The sequence below is a fragment of the Myodes glareolus genome, chromosome 1 (assembly GCF_982192425.1).
Source record: "Myodes glareolus chromosome 1, mMyoGla1.1, whole genome shotgun sequence".
NCBI classification, from domain to species: domain Eukaryota; kingdom Metazoa; phylum Chordata; class Mammalia; order Rodentia; family Cricetidae; genus Myodes; species Myodes glareolus.
The window spans coordinates 79,225,812-79,243,565 of NC_142026.1; the positions used below are offsets into that span (position 1 = coordinate 79,225,812).

Sequence of the window (17,754 nt, forward strand, 5' to 3'; positions counted from 1 at the left end):
TGACTTTAGGAGAATCACTTGCTATTTTTATGCCAACTACTTAGGGGCAATTAAGGTAAACCTTGCCATGTTCAGAAAAAAAAAACAAAGAAATGGAGAAAAGGAGATGTAGATCAGATAATTGGTATAAGCCTCTGTTTACCTAGTCCCCATGGCTGACTACCTCACTGTCAGCATTAGTTGGACCATTGATTCTTATAAGATTGGACTAACAGAGGGACACTGCATCCTCAACTGCATGGCCAACTATATATAAAACAGAATAAACTCAGTTAGGCTAGTGGTTCTTAGGACCAACGTTTCCCTCCATAATAATATGAGTCAGTGATTTAACTCATGCCCATAGAATCAGTGGGGAATGTAACAGGGCAAGACAGTGCAGAGATTCTTTCACCTCGTATTCCTTCTGAGACCTCTTTAAGTTTGACTAGAATTTGTCCTCCTTGATGGAAAATTACCCACCTCTCTTCTAGGAACCTTAGGTCAAGATGACCCAGATAACTTATCTCGACTTTTGTTAAGCTGCCTATTATATAACCCCCTTCAAACTAACTGCTTTTCTCAGCATCTGTTAAAATGGTTGATTGTACCAAACCTCCCACTGTAGCTTCAGAATAAGATAACAGGATGTGGTGTTTGCCATTATAAAGTCCTTTATTTTTTCTTCTTTCTTTCTTTTCTGGTGTGTGTGTGTGTGTGTGTGTGTGTGTTTCTGGTTTTGCTGGATAGAGTATCTCTGTAGCTTTGGTGCCTGCTCTGGAACTCACTTTATTGACCTCACTCACTTTGTAGGCCAGACTGGCCTCGAACTCACAGAGATCTGCCTGCCTCTGCCTCCTGAGTGCTGGGATAAAAGGTGTGGGGCCCCACCACCCAGCTGCTCTAAAGGCTTTTAAGGATAGAATATCTGAATGTATTCTCAGCTGGCTGGAAAGAAGACTATATATGCTATAAGCAATTAAATACGATCTATATTATAAACTGTGTTTGAGTAATCTCAGGTCAGTTTCTTGTAACAATTTGAAATAAAGTTTAATGGTAACCATCCACATTCAAAAAAAATACACAAAATTTGTGAAATTTATTGGGACAGGGTATTGGTATCTGTATAAGCTTTGATATAAAGATGATTGTGTTGGTAGTACTTGAGCTTTTAATAGAATGTATTAGAAATTGTTTTTAGCCTCAAATCCCTTCTTTTTTCAAAACCTAATAACTATATTAAAGCTTGTGTTCAATTACTGATGAGTGTCCATTATATACTGATATGGTGTCATTAATGTTAGATGTTTCATGAATCATGATGCAAAGAACAACATGTCATGACAGTACAACGTAGATTGCTTTAGATAAATTCTAACATGTAATCAGCAGGCAAAAGCAGCTCTTAATGTGTGAAGGCTTGAGTGGCTGGGTATGTATCGTTGAAGTGGGTATTTGTTCATGCCAAAGACTATAGCCTCAGAACCACGGGAAAAAGCAAAGCATCTCCCTCTCCAGTATGTGAAGTTTGGAAGGTGACAAAGCCTCCTCTGGTACATACGTGGATGTTGACAGTGTGTACAGATGTTGCAGGCCTGAACACTGCTCTGCTACAGAGACTGCTTCTAGTGATAGGAGCCAAGCATGTCTTTGTTCAGCTGTATCTATCAACCCTGACTCTTTATTTGTGTGCCTCTCTGTTCAGCCATATACAAAAAGACTGAGCTTTCCTGGTGATGTAGTTTCTCCATCAGAGAGCCGAGATCACCTATCGTGTATCTGTCTATCTTTTTCTCATTCCCTTGTTATGTTTCTGGAGACATGCAGGATATGAAAACAGTAAGGTAATATTCTCTATTCCAGCAGCAAAATATTTGGAGTGTTTAAAATAATTCATTCATTACTTTTCATTAGGGCAATATCGCCAGTTTATTAAATACTGGTGGGTCTCACAGTAGAAATTTTCCAATAAGATTTTATAGACAGAAATGAATGTGAACAACAATCAGTTAATTGTAACCTATTCTTTGTATATCTGGAAAAAAATTTAACCTAGTCAGCAGATAACCTAATAACTTTGTACTGGTTTTCAGAACTGACAAAGTGATTCTTAATCTAACTGAGTAATTGTTTCTCAGTGGCTGAAATCAGGTTTTTTCCATGTAAATGTGAATTTGACAGCTGTGTTTAAGGACAAGGGAAATGTAGTTAGTCTTAATGAATAAAATGTATTATATTTCATGATATACTATAAAATGTTGCTCTGCAATGGAGAAGTCATTCACATCATTAAACTCTACCCAATTATTTGAACCTCTGTGAAATAAAGATTTATTCTATTCATTCATTCCTACATAATAGGGGCAATACTGGGTGTTTCCTTAGTGAAGTTTTTTAGAGAACTTAAACCTGAACTAACTGGCACAGTATTGTTCTAAATGGCCATATTTAGTATTACAGGGACATTGGAATGAATATAACAAAATTATGTAGAATATAGTGTAAATAAGTTATTGATTAATCTTCAGTCTATATTATAAAACCACGTGTAATATTTATTCTGCATCTCTTTGTAATCCCATAAAATGCATGTTAGTAGTTTTAATTTACCTTGCAATACATTAAACTAAAAAGATGATTTAAATAGACAACCTCAGATTAGTGTGTGTGTGTATGTGTGTGTGTGTGTGTGTGTGTGTATGTGCGCGTGTGCTCATGCATGCCCATATGGTGTTTGCCAATGTGTGTACAAGTACCTGCATACATAGTCTTATTAGAAAGTTCTTGGCCAAGACATGTAAGGGATGGTGGTTTAACACCATTGCTGTTTGAAATTTATGGCTAACAAAAAGAACAGAAGTTTGATTTGGGCCCATTTTTCTGGTATTTCGGTAATGATGAGAACGTGTGAAACTCCAGTTTCTCTCTTCCTGTTCGATAATTATTTTAATCCTTTACACCAATGCTTGCTCTCTCCTGTGTTAAATGTATCTATTACTGTGATTAAAAAGAAAGTATGATCAAAGAAACTTAAAGTAGGAAGGACTTGTTATTTTTGGGGAAAGGAGAGAAGAATCAGTATGACAGTGGATATACAGAGCCTGAATCAATAAGAAAGAAATTACTGTGACCAAAAGTCTTAGTTAATATAGGTTTATTTTCCTGCATTTTTTTCTGAGCAAGGAGAAGCTTAGCACTGGTGCCCTACATCTTGAATGCTGCCACTATATTTCTGCCTGATTTTCCAATGTGCTGCTCTTTCTTCCTCCTTCTCCTCCTTCTTTCTCCTTCCTTCTTCTCCTTCTCTCTTCTTTCTTCTTTCTTTTTCTTACAGGACCTTGGGTGAAAAGTTGGACTTTCGAGGGGTTATTCCTTTATGGATGTGCCTCTTCTGGAGAATTTCATAGCAGACAATGTTGGAGTTGTTTATATTTAAATCTCTTGAGGGATGTTTTCAATTTCTGGTTTCATTTCTAACTTGAAGAATTTTTTTTATGCACTGGTATGCTACTGATCACTTAAAATTCAATGGACATTCGCCATTTGTAGTAATTTTGAACTGAACTCTGAAATTTAAATTTCACAGTGCAGGATCCATGCAACCTGTATTCTGCATCCTGAGATACATGGAATACAACCTGGATTTTATGAGACACCTTACCTCAGTGGAAGACAGAGACAGGAAATTAGAAATGCTTGAGCATTCCCTTTAAATATTAAAGGAATGGTTGAGTAGTTACTGTTCAATTTCTGAAGAAAATAAAGACAAACTGAGTATGTGTGAAATGGAGTACAGTGTCACTTCCAGGTATCGTACAGTGCATTCTTGGTACAATTGAATTAAGGAATTCCTGTGTTTCAGAGCACACTTACATATGAGAGATTTTTCATCCTTTTATATATGTTAAATTGCTGACAATGACAATGATGTTTGAGGATGGAGTTTAGTTGTTTACCTTAACGATCAAAGGCATTAAAGCAGTGCTGACAGCCCACATTTTGGTCTGAATTTCACCTTCTGTTTCTCATGTCTCTTTCTTACATTAGTGCTTTTGACAGTGCATCCTAGAGAAGCAATGTCACCGTGAAAAGGAAACTTGTAAGAGAATCTAATTATGAGTGTCTCTGCCATGCTGCAGCATCATAGGATTTTAGACTGGGAGGTGGAAACCTGAGTACCTCATTGGAGACAGTTATGGGACATGGATTGATTCGCTTCCTTTTGGTATCAGGCATCAAGATCTTTCAGCCAGTGTGAAAAATAGTTTTCGCTGTTGCTACACCACAGATTTCATCAGTTATTCTCAAGAGAATAATCAATATTGTTTGTTCAAACATCACAGAGAAAAAGGAAGTGAGGAAAAGTCCTTAGGGCTTCGGACAGCTATGCTCAGGCTCCATTGGAAATTCCAACCTGCATGTGTATTGTATAGCAGGCGATTTCAGTTACCTTCTCAGGTCTACAGTGTAGGCCTCCTCTCACTTGCCTACCTAAATACAGAAAGTGATAACCTTAGGCTTGTTCTTCCTCTCAGAGCTTTTGAGGAAGCGCATCTGCTCTGATACAGGTCAGAGTGAGGTCATATTGGATTACAACTTTCTAGTCTCTGGGTATAGTAACATGTGTAGAGGGTTTGCTGTTCATCTTCAAATCTAGATTATCATGAGGAAGGTGAAATTTTGAGTTTCCTGAGAATATCAAATAGAAGGTTAATGAGAGATGGCTTGTTCTAAGATATGCACGGGGATGGGACAGGTTGTTCTTACAGGAATGCTTCATTTGCAGAGCCCTCAAGCAGTCACTATTTCCTCACTTTTTATAAGACTTTGTTTCCATTTTCTCACATGATTGCCAATGTCAGCTCTTGTACAGAGCATGTCATCTGTTTGCCTCACATATTCTTCAAGATCAATCTCTCCATCATGGATAACCTGCAGTGTTTACAAACTTTATGATATACCAGGCATAGGTAAACTAAATATTCTGTTTAGACTGGTAAAATTGGGCCAACCTCTTACTCTGCCCGCTCAAAGGTGAAGTGCACCTCATATACAGAAGTTCCCGAGGAACAAGTTGCTAACCCCTTCCTTCTCAATTTGTTACAGACCCTACACAGACCCAGAGGACATTTATCAGACAGGTCAAGAGGCTGCACTGTTGCCCGTGTCTGAGCCCACCCATAACTTCCATCTTGGTGGCCTTATGTGGGTGAAGAGGATGCTAACCCAGAGCCAGAGGCCAACATAGAAAGGCCCATACCCTGTGTCTACATCAGTGAAGGTTGCCACTGTCACCCTGTGTACCCATCACACCCAGCTGGAGGAGACTACAAAAGATAATGGAGATGTTTTGTCACCAGGTCCTCCATCCTTTTAAAGACAAGACTAACATAGACCTGATCATCATAGTTAGCCTATTTTGTTTTTTTTTATTATTCTGTATGATTCTCAATATTAACCCTTTAAATTTATGTCATCTATGTGCTGCAATGTGCTTCCCCCTTCCCTTGTTTTATATTTCTCTCAAGAATGCATGATCTGAAATATTTACAAACTTTCTGAAATAAAGATGAATGTAGTTACTAAGTGCTATAGAGAAAGATATGGATGATTCCTTTTTTACCGGGGAGAGACTCAACGCCCATTAAACTTTCATCTGAGGGTCCTTGGGATCTTTGTAGACAAGTCAAAATGTACTCTCTCTCTCCCTCCCAGATCAGAACTTTAGGATTGATTAATGATAACAGAACAAATTTTGTAGTTAATTATAAATTTTATTCACTTAGTAAAGACTCAGCCAGTGGACACAGAATGAAACAATTTTTATTTCAGGGTCCATTAACTTCCAAGGACATGGCAATAGAATTTTCCCTGGAGGAATGGGAATGCCTGAACTCTGCTAAGAGGACTTTGTACTGGGTTGTCATGTTGAAGAACTACAACAATCTGGTCTCTGTGGGTGAGAACAGTTTTCTTTCATTATTTCTACTTCATTCTACAGTTTTTATCAAATATGTTTTATATTTATACCTATCTGTTTTCTGAGTCTCAGCTCTGTTCGTCCTAAACTGTGGTAGTTGTTAATAGAATCATTTTAAACCACTCTACCTTATCTTGATATTTAGCAGATTCCTTCCTTCAATTTAATAGTACTCTTACATGTATCTAACATTTAGTAGCACATATGCATATCTTTGTTAAAGTTGATTTCACCAGTTGTATTTTTTCTCTGATTTATTTAAAGAAGAGTAAATATATACAAAAATTAAATGTATCAATTTCTGAAAGATCTAAAGCATCTCTTAAGTGGTAACAATTAGGAAGTCTCTTGTGGATCGTCCATTCTAATCCCTTATCCACTGGCTAAAAACCAGTGTGTGAAACCCAACCAGAGTAAACATAATGTAAGGAAATTGTCGTTTGTCTCTCCTAATGCACAGGCCTTCCTGTATCAAAACCAGAATTAGTCATCTGTCTTGAACAAAACAAAGAATCCTCAATTGCAGGCATAGAGAAGGCAAAAGGCATAGAGTCAGGTAAGTTGGAATGAAACATCATCTCCTCTGGTGAATTTAAAGCAAATAACAATACTGACTTGCAGAGTTATTAGCCCATCTCCTCATTAGAAATGATAATGCATCCAGAATGTAGTACACAGTGGAATTACATTTTTTAAATCTCATTTCATCTAAATAGTGTTGAGGTAATATCTACTTTTTCAAAATCAGTGTGGCACTGTTTTTTAGGGTTATTGTGTGTTCTTCTACATGGTGCATTTGTATGCTGCAAGCCAGTGGTAGATTCATTTACTTATTCTTTGTTTGTTTGATTGATTGGTTCGTTGGGGTTTTTTGTTGTGTTTTTTTAAGAATTTTTGTAAAATATATATTTCTCTTAAGTTTCCTCCTCTCTCACCATTTTCCTATCCAATTCCCCTCAGCCACACTAACCCAACGACATGGTTTCTTTTTTATATGCACTCTGTTTCTCAAAAATGAAAACAAAACAAGACTAAAAAAATGCCAAAAATTTGGATCTTTCAGTTAATTAATTTATTTATTAAAAATTTCCACCTCCTCCCCACATCCCTAAGATTTGGATTTTTGTTGGCCATATACTTCTGAACATGAGGCATACTCAGAAATGTAGTTGATTTAACATCTCTATTCCATTGAAGGATACTGATTTTCCCTCTCCCAGAATCTGTGGACTTCAAATAGGTGCTTGACTAGGGGTGGGAGATTGTGCCTACTTTCTCTCCTTCTCCTCGCTAGGAATTTCTCTGTCTTGAGCTTGTGTAGACCTTGTGCATGCTGTCACAGTCTTGGTGACTATAATATATTCAATAGTCCTGTTATATCTGGAAAATGCCTTATCTTTAGTTATTCATGACCTCTGGCCTTTACAGTTGTTCTGCCTTCTCATATAAGTGATAAAGACATATAGTTCTGAGTGCTCCAAAGTATCTCATTCTCTGCACATTGTCCAATTGTGGGTGTTATGTTAAACTTATCTGGTGAGGGTTGAGTGATGCATAGATCTAAGGGTGCAGTCCTGTGTCATTAGGAATCATTTTATTAACATATTCATTTTGCAGAGTACTAGTAAGTTTTTACCTAGGGCTGATGACCAATCTTATCATGGGAGACCATAGGATTCATAGCTAGCTCATATTCATGATTGCTTTTTTTCCTCCTGTAACATATGTTTTACCTTCCTGAGAAGTATGAATATGAATCTATGGACATGAAATATCCAGTTGAGCACCAACTCTATTTCTCACTTTTCAAAGAATCTAGGTCTTAGATCAGGTTCTGAATGGAAGTTAACTGAAAAAGCAATGTGGCCTCTGTATTTTGGTGTGCCTGTTGGAGCCCTTGGACTAATTAATCAAGAAGATTTAACCCATTCCTTATAGTCGAGTCTTTGTTAGCATATGGTGTTGGATTGGGGTTTTGTCTCTACTTTGACATAGGAGTGCCATTTAAATTGATTTAATACACACACACACACATACACATGAGGAAGCTTCTATGGGATTAGAATTAGTATCAGTAAATTCTACAGTTCCGTCTGGTTCCTCAGAAAACCTTTAATGTGAACCAGAGAGATATAAAGGTGCAATCCCTTTGAAACTGTTGTTTTTGGCAAGTGATTGTCCATAGTTCCTGTGAATCTTGCAACCATTTCCTGTAACAAGATAGAGCCCACCCAGGTTGACTGGTAATCTTTAGAGAACAGGGCAACAGGGAAAGACAAGCTTATCTGGCTTTTGTCCTTATGTTTTCTCTGACACACTTGTGCCTTAAGGTCAAGTTGGAAGGATTGATCAAACTTAGAGGTGACTTTACACAGATCAGAATGTACTTGATGTTTCCACAATAGTTACACAGATTGCCATATGCTCCTCCAAACCTCTGGGTGTCCAGAGGATCACTGCCAACCAGAACTTCTGAGGGTCATGGCATTGCAGGCTAGAGGTAGCTGGAACGGCCAAAGCTCTTTGTCATAGATCTATGGCCTCATGAGTAAGCCTAACCTTGAAGGATGGGCAGGGGAGTCCCTCCATCAATGAAAAGAGATATCTCACCTCTTGATCAGGAATGGACAGAAAGTTTAATCCAATTAGCCATGCCACATAATTGTAGTCTGCAACTAATTTCTTTAGAATTGACAGCTTTGGTTCAATTATAGGCCACTGTTTACCCAGATGTCTTGATTTGAGAGCCATGTCAATGAAATGGGGTAAGGAGGTTTGATCGTGGTGGATTTCTAAGGGACAGTGATCCTTAGAATTGGGGGTGTGACTCATGCGTAGGATTGCAATTTGCCAAATCTGTCTTTTCATGGGCCTGAAGGTCATCAAAGAAAACTCTTATTGGCAGTAATTAGGATACCACCCATATCCTCCAGGATGTCTCTGTTCCAGAGTTTTCTAGATACCATAGAAATGATAGGGTGAGTGGTTCCCTTGTTGCCATCAAGGTCTTTCCAATGGATTGAATGGGTGGTAAGTTTTTTTTTTTTTATCTAATTGGCCTCCTACTCCACTAATTGGAGGGCCATCTCTAAATTTCCAATGGGGAAAGATAAGCGCCTTCATTTCTCATAATATGGTGATGTCTGCACCCATGTCCACCAAGCCTCTAACAGCTTGTCCATCAAGATAGATGGCCAGCATTGGAGAACATGAAAAAAACGGACAGTGTCCAATAGATTTTTATTTTTATTTTTTTCAAAGTTTATTAAATTATAAAAGTTTCCATTTCCGCCCCTCCTCCCAACACCCTCCCACTCCCCCCACTCTCTCTCCTCCTCCCTCTCCATCCCTAAGAGCAGTCAGGGTTTCCGGCCCTGTGGGAAGTTCAAGTTCCTCCCCCCTCCCTCCAGGTCCAGGAAGGTGAGTATCCAAACAGACTGGATCCCAAAAATCCAGTATATGCAGAGGAAACAAGTCCCAGTGTCATTGTCAATGGGTTTTCAGAAAGACTCCGGGCCAGCCACATTCCGAGAATCCGGCCATATTCAGAGAATCTGGTTGGATCACGTGCTTGTTCAGTCCCAGTCCAATTGGCCTTGATGAACTCTCATTAGATCAGTCCCCTTGTATCAGTGGGTGATCGCACCCCTCGCGGTTCTGATTTCCTTTTTCATGTTCTTCCTCCTTCTGCTCCTCATTTGGACCTTGGGGGGCTCAGTCCGGTGCTCCAAGGTGGGTCTCTGTCTGTATCGCCATCCATCGTCGGATGAAGGTTCCCTCTGGTCTTGCCTTCTTTGCTCACGTTCTCTTTTCTTCTGTTCTCGTTTGGACCTAGGGAGTTAAATCCAGTATTCCAATGTGAGTCTCTGTCTCTATCTCCATCCATCGCCAGATGAAGGTTCTATGGTGATAAACAAAATATTCATCAGTATGGTTATGGGCCAAGGCCGGTTCAGGCACCCTCTCCTCTGTCCAGAGAACCATCTGGGGATCTCTCCTTGGACCTGGGATCCCATTTATAATCAAGTCTCTTGTAAACCCTAAAATGACTCCCTTAGTTGAGATATATTCTTCCCTGATCCCATATCCATCCTTCCTCCCTCCCCCCATCCCAGTCCCCCTAGCTTTCCCCATTCCTCCCCTGCTTCCTTCTCTCTAACCCTCTCCCCTTCCAACAACCCTCCCACCCCCCCCCCATGCACCCGAGGTTACCTGGCACTCTTGTCTATTTCCAATCTCCAGGAGGATAATTACATGATTTTCTTCAGGTTCACCTTCTTATTTAGCTTCTCTAGGATCACGAATAATAGGCTCAAAGACCTTTAATTATGGCTAGAATCCATTTATGAGTGAATACATACCATATTCCTCTTTTTGGGTCTGGCTTACCTCACTCAGTAAAGCATTTTCTATGTCCATCCATTTGCATGCACAAATTCAAGATGTCATTGTTTTTTACCGCTGAGTAAAACTCTAATGTATATATGTTCCACACCTTCTTTAACTATTCTTCTATTGAGGGGCACCAGGTTGTTTCCAGGTTCTGGCTATTACAAATAGATTGCCAGAGCTTCCTCTTAATGCTGGGGCTAAGGAGTTCCCCACCTGGAGTTTAAAGGGGCAGGTGCTTCAACAGGCTATGATCTGCAATCCTTTGCCCAATAAAATCCCTTATTACATCTGGGTCCTAGATTTTGCTCAGTGGCCGTCACACCACAGATGGCCTGCTTTGCCACAACTCCAGCAAGATCTGTCTACTCGTGGACCCTTGAGTGTGTCGTTGGCATGCTGCCTGTCCACAAGGAAGGCATCTAGGGAAGTGGTGAGGACAGTGATGGGTCCATTACTGGGGTCAAGATCTCTTGTGGCCAGTTCTCACTTGTGAATATCCTCATTGAGGACTGCTGCAACTGCATTGCATTTGGGGACAGTAAGGCCTTCCCAAATCAATTGTTTGAGTAATATTTCCCTAGTGGGGCCAAGGTCTACTCTCCACTACACTACCTGAGACATTAGACACCTTCCAGATAAGGGAGAGTTCACCAGTTTTAAGCTTTGTCAGGGGCTTCCTTGGTGTTTTAGGTCATGGTTGTATGCCGGCATGGTGTCTCTGCATGAGAGATGTTGTTTGGCAGTCAAGCCTTTGTTCCACCTCCTGGGGGTCACTCCTTATGTAGAGGTGCTGGGTGAACTGAAACAAAAAAAAAGTGTCTTCCTAGCCATACTGGCAGAAAAACATGACAGACAACATCAATGAAGGAAAGAAATGGGGTTTCAACATTTTACCTGACAACGGGACCAAAACCACACAACATTGATGGAGCTTTTGACTGAAATAAACCATCTTGGAGGTGCTATCCATTTCTACAAGTGAGAGGGACACAACTAGAACCTGTTCAAGTGCCAGATGTTGCAGGGTCTTAGAGACTCCTTTGGGGTGAGATTGAGAAGGCACCCTATCAATGATATAGAGACCAGGAGTCAAGTAAAAGGCAAACAGCATTCTTCAGCAATGAGGAGAGCCTTGTATCTTCTCCCAGCACCCAATGTACTACGTTCCAGTCCATTGGCATCCTTTGGTCACCCCTCATTGGCTAGGCTTGATCAGGGTCTCTGACAGTTCCTGCTGTTAGGCACTCAGGTTGGCTCATCTTTCGGCCTTGTAGGCCTTAACTTCCTCCCGTTCTCATTTTACCCACAGTTTTGTTAGTTTCTGACGATATATCTGTTGTAATTTTAGTACTTTTCCTAATCGTACAGCCATGTTTTAAACTTTTCTTGCTATACCAGTAATCACTCCTGGGACTGATAATCAAAAAGCATAAAAACAATCCTTACCATGACAGACAACATGTTACTGTCTATTCTAGGAATAACATTTATCTCCTGTAACAAAAAAAAAAATAAAAAGAAAGAAAAGGAAAAAGGAAAAGGAAAAAAAAAGCATTTGGATTCTGTATTGACAAACTGAGTATCATATTTGGGGGTCCATAGTATTGTGTCCTTGTTGTCACCAAAAGTCATCATCTCCTTCCTCTTGGGTTGTTCTCCTCTTGATATGCTTGTTGTCAGTCTTCATGTGCTTTGTCTGCTGGTTTCCAGGATGCAGTCCTGGTTGAATGCATCAGAGTAGGTACCAACTGGGATTTTGATTTCTTGAAAGATGCATTATAACCTCTCCTGAATGTTAGCAGGAGGACATCTTGTTCTTTCTTTTGATTAGTTTCTTGATCTTTACAGTTTTAAAATACTTTAAGCTCTATCCTTTTTAGTGTCAAATGCTTTTGGGCAACAGAAAAAGAACTAACCTTTAAAGTAAAAACATTTAAAGTTGAGATAGCTGAATATACCATAGTATGGGCTGATTTAGGTGACTGTATACAATTTATTTTTAAAATTTGCTGTTTAAATATTTAATGGTGTCATGTTTTTCTATAATAGCTTGATCATGTAGAATATGAAGATTACACTAACATTATTAATATCATATACATTGTTTAAAGTGTTGCTAGTATAAACAAGATCATTATGAATTTTTACTTGTAATAAGAGTCATAGAAAGGAAAAGGTGTATATTAAATTATTAATGGCTTCAAGGTTGTTTCACTGCTGTGAACAGAAGCAACAATTATATTAGAAGAAGTATACACTGTTACATAAACATATTTTAAGCATCAAATTCTGAGATATGAGTACTATCCGCCAAATGGTGTGTTAGATTTTAAACCTTGATGATTAGTTCCATCAGTAGAGGGCAGTGGTTTGAAGAAACAAGAAGGTAAAGAAGCTCATGAGATTTTTTTTTTAATTTTAATTTTTATTTTTATTTCCACCTCCTCCCTTCTTCCCACTTCCCTCCCCTCTCCTCTCCTCACTCCCTTTCCCCACCTTCTCCAGACCAAAGAACAGTCAGGGTTCCCTACCCTATGGCAAGTCCAAGGTCCTCCCCGCTCCCCTCAGGTTCAGGAAGGTGAGCATACAAACAGACAAGACTCCCACAAATCCCATACATACAGTAGAATCAAAGCCCAGCGCCATTGTCCTTGGCTTCTCAGTCAGCCTCCACCGTCAGCCACATTCAGAGAGTCTGGTTTGATCACATGCTCCATCAGTCCCATTCCAACTGGCCTTGGTGATCTTCCATTAGATCTGTCCCACTGTCACAGTGGGTGAACGCACTTGCTGTCTTGACTTCCTTGCTCATGTTCTCCCTCCTTCTGCTCCTCATTAGGACCTTGAGAGCGCAGTCCAGTGCTTCAATGTGAATCTCTGTCTCTATCTCCATTCATCACCAGATGAAGGTTCTATGGTAATATGAAAGATATTCATCAGTGTGGCTATGGGACAAGGCCAGTTCGGGCACCCTTTCCTCTGCTGCTCAGGGAACAAGCTGGGGACATCTCCATGGACACCTGGGAACCCCTGTAGAGTCAAGTCTCTTGCCAACCCTAAAATGGCTCCCTTAATTAAGATATATACTTCCCTGTTCCCACATCCACCCCTCCATCATCCCAACCATCCCATTCCCTCAAGCTCTTCCCATCCTCCCCTTCTCCCTTCTATGCCCTATTTCCCCTTGTCCCCACTTCATCCTCACCTCCATGCTCCCAACCCCTGCCCAGCAATTTTTTCAACTTCCAATATCCAGGAGGATAACTATATGTTTTTATTTAGGTTCACCTTCTTATTTAGCTTCTCTAGGATCACAAATTATAGGCTCAATGTCCGTTATTTATGGCTACAATCCACTTATGAGTGAGTACATATCATATTCCTCTTTTTGGGTCTGGGTTACCTCATTCAGTAAAGTGTTTTCTATTTCCATCCATTTGCATGCAAAATTCAAGATGTCATTGTTTTTTACTGCTGAGTAGAACTCTAAAGTGTATATGTGCCACACCTTCTTTATCCATTCTTCTATTGAGGGACACTTAGGTTGTTTCCAGGTTCTGGCTATTATAAATAGTGCTGCTATGAACATAGTTGAACATCTAGATGCTTTTGTAGTATGATTGGGCATCTCTTGGATATATTCCCAAGAGTGGAATTGCTGGCTCCTGAGGGAGGTTGACTCCCAGTTTCCTGAGAAACCGCCACACTGATTTCCAAAGTGGTTGCACAAGTTTGCATTCCCACCAACAATGGATGAGTGTTCCCCTTCCACCACATCCTCTCCAGCATAGGCTATCATTGGTGTTTTTGATTTTAGCCATTCTGACAGGTGTAAGATGGTATCTCAGAGTTGTTTTGATTTGTATTTCTCTGATCGCTAAGGAGGTTGAGCATGACCTTAAGTGTCTTGTGGCCGTTTGAACTTCTTCTGTTGAGAATTCTCTGTTCAGTTCAGTGCCCCATTTTTTAACTGGGTTAGTTAGCATTTTTAAGTCTAGTTTCTTGCGTTCTTTATATATTTTGGAGATCAGACCTTTGTCTGATGTGGGGTTGGTGAAGATCTTCTCCCAGTCAGTAGGTTGCCTTTTTGTCTTAATGACAGTGACTTTTGCTTTATAGAAGCTTCTCACTTTCAGGAGGTCCCATTTATTAATTGTCGCTCTTATTGTCTGTGCTATTGGGGTTCTACGTAGGAAGAGGTCTCCTGTGCCCATGTGTTGTAGACTACTTCCTACTTTTTCTTCTATCAGGTTCAAAGTGGACAGATTAATGTTGATGTCTTTAATTCATTTGGACTTGAGTTTTGTGCATGGTGATAGAAATGGATCTACTTTCCTTCTTCTACAGGTTGACATCCGTTTATGCCAGCACCATTTGTTAAAAATTCTTTCTTTCTTCCATTGTATAATTCTAGCTCCTTTGTCAAAAATCAGGTGTTCATAGGTTTGTGTATTAATATCTGGGTCTTCAATTCGATTCCATTGGTCACCATCCCTGTTTTTGTGCCAATACCAAGCTGTTTTTATTACTGTAGCTCTGTAATAAAGTTTGAAGTCAGTGATGGTAATGCCTCCGTAAGTACTTTTATTGTATAGGATTGTTTTGACTATCCTGGGTGTTTTGTTTTTCCAAAACAAAAACAGACCTTGTTCTCTCAAGGTCTGTGATGAATTTTGTTGGGATTTTGATGGGGATTGCATTGAATCTATAGATTGCTTTTGGTAGAGTTGCTATTTTTACTATATTGATCCTCCCAATCCAAGAGCAAGGGAGATCCTTCCAATTTCTGGTATCCTCTTCAATTTCTTTCTTCAAAGACTTAAAGTTCTTATCAAATAGGTCTTTCACTTCCTTGGTTAGAGTTACCCCCAAGATATTTTATACTATTTGTGGCTATCGTGAAAGGTGATGTTTATCTAATTTCCCTCTCGGCTTCTTTGTTCTTTGTGAATAGGAGGGCAACTGATTTTATGGAGTTGATCTTGTGTCCTGCCACATTGCTAAAGGTGTTTATCAGTTGTAGGAGTTCTTTGGTAGAGTTTTTGGGGTCACGTATGTACACTATCATATCATCTGCAAATGACGAAAATTTGACTTCTTCCTTTCCAATTTGAATCCCCTTGATCTCCTTATGCTGTCTTATTGCTATTGCTAGAACTTCAAGCACTATATTGAAGAGGTAGGGAGAGAGTGGACAGCCTTGTCTTGTTCCTGATTTTAGTGGAATGGCTTTGAGTTTCTCTCCATTTAATTTAATGTTAGCTGTTGACTTGCTGTGGTGTGGGAGAATTATCTGTATTCTGTCAATCATATTTTAATAAAACGCTGATTGGCCAGGCAGGAAGTATAGGTGGGTCAACCAGACAGGAAGTGGAGGCAGGGCAATGAGAATAGGAGAAGGCTAGGGAGGAAGAAACTTCCTCAGCCACTCCTGCGCAGACCACCGAAGAGGCAGCATGTAACTTGCCCAGCTGAGAAAGGTACGGAGCCACGTGGCTAATGTAGATAAGGATAATGGGGTAGCATAAGTTATAAGAGTTAACAAGAAGACTGACCTAATGGGCCAATCAGTTTATAATCTTATGGAGTCTTGTGAGTGATTTTCTTTGGGGTTTGCTGGTTGTGGGGTACCAGGCAGAACAGAAACCCCAATAAGCCAGCCCTGTCATGTTACATATGGCGCCCAGATGTGGATAACTGAATCCACAGAAAGCTTGAGAAAACTTGGGAGAGAATAGAGTAAATCATGTTTTCTTGGTAGCAACAATTTCTTGGGTCTGTTCTGCTTGCCAGAGGCAAGCAAGGCTCTCATCTAAGAGAGGCTTCCTGACTCAGCTTTAGCTGCAAAACCTTGCAGCTCTTTTAAGAGGTCCTGCCACGAAACACTTAAAACTGTTGACGAAAAGCTGAACGCATGCTTTTTGGTTGTCAGCCGTAGCAGGAAAAAAGCTGTGCCATTTTAAAATGCCGGCTTTCTGGGCTGTCCTGCCAGGGCAAACTCTGAGTCTTTCAGGCAGGCAGTCCAACTGAGTGTGGTCTGTGAGCAGGATGATGCTGCTTGCTTGCTGACAAGGACCTTGAAATGCCATAGAGTTGTGGCAGTGAACACAGCTGCAGCCGGTACCTCAGCCATGAGGCTGGAAAGCTAAGGAATGGGCTGGATCTAGCTGTCAAAGCCATGGCTTTCATCCTCTCCTTAAAGACTCCTGTAGTCAGGAAAAGAGAGATATACAGTAAAGAGAGATTCAAATAGGAAGAAAACCTCTAAATGGTTTACAGTGTGTTAAAAATATATGCAGGCTAAAGGATAAAGTCATTAAAAATAAAAAAGAAAGAGAGAAGTAGGGTGTGGTGATATACACCTTTAATCCCAATGCCTGGGAGCAAGAGGTAGATTGACCTCTGTGACTTCAAGGTATGGTAGTACACACCTTTAATCCCAATGCCTGGGAGGCAGAGACAGACAGATCTCTGTGAGTTCAAGGTGTTGTAGCACACACGTTTAATCCCAGCACTGGGGAGGCAGAGACAGTGGGACTCTGTGAGTTCAAGGACAGCCTGGTCTACAGAGTTATTCCAGGACAAAGATATACAGAGATCCTGTCTCAAAAAGTAAAAGTAAAAATAGAAGAAAAAGAGGTTAAAATAAAGATGGAAATTACACAGAGAATCTTGATACTGTGTGTTATTATGCTCTCTTTGAATTGTTTGAATGCTGAGGAAGGAGCAACAGCTGCTAAAAGACTTGTTTATAAATGCTGCTGAACTAACCCAAGATAGGTATTTGAAAATACCTTGGCTTCAAAATTGAAGTCAAAATGTATGTTACTTTGGAGAAGAGATTCTGCTTTTGTTTCCACAGAAAACGAGAGGCTCTGGATTTATTCAGAGTTAAGAAAAATCACCTTTGACCAAGGGAGGCCACCTGAAAAATCTCCGATAGGAACAGATGGCCCAGAAGACAGAATTCTACATCCAGAACAGATTCAAGACTGCTGCCTGAGATGATCGAGACTCACAGGATACTCCAGTCATGACTTGATTATAACTCTAAGTTTTCTTTAGGTCCCCATAAGACTATCAGTGCCCCCAACCAGCAGGAAGTAGCCTGAAATACTACGCCCACACTCCCAACAAATGGACTATGGGTATTTTCCTTTGTTTAAAAAAAAAAGAGGGAAATGGTGTGGGAGAATTGTCTGTATTCTGTCAATCATATTTTAATAAAACGCTGATTGGCCAGGCAGGAAGTATAGGTGGGTCAACCAGACAGGAAGTGGAGGCAGGGCAATGAGAATAAGAGAAGGCTAGGGAGGAGGAAACTTCCCCAGCCACTCCTGCGCAGACCACCAAAGAGGCAGCATGTAACTTGCCCAGCTGAGAAAGGTACGGAGCCATGT

At 40.1% G+C, this 17,754-nt stretch overlaps 1 pseudogene across 1 annotated transcript in view; it reads left to right on the forward strand.

Moving 5' to 3' along the window:
* The window catches only part of LOC125409868 (uncharacterized), a 95,903-nt pseudogene that overhangs the window by 61,682 nt on the left and 16,467 nt on the right, over positions 1–17,754 (forward strand). The window contains exons 2-4 of the transcript XR_015738816.1: positions 5,089–5,342; positions 5,815–5,941; positions 6,423–6,518. The product of XR_015738816.1 is annotated as an uncharacterized LOC125409868 (transcript). The remainder of the gene's footprint in view (positions 1–5,088; positions 5,343–5,814; positions 5,942–6,422; positions 6,519–17,754) is intronic.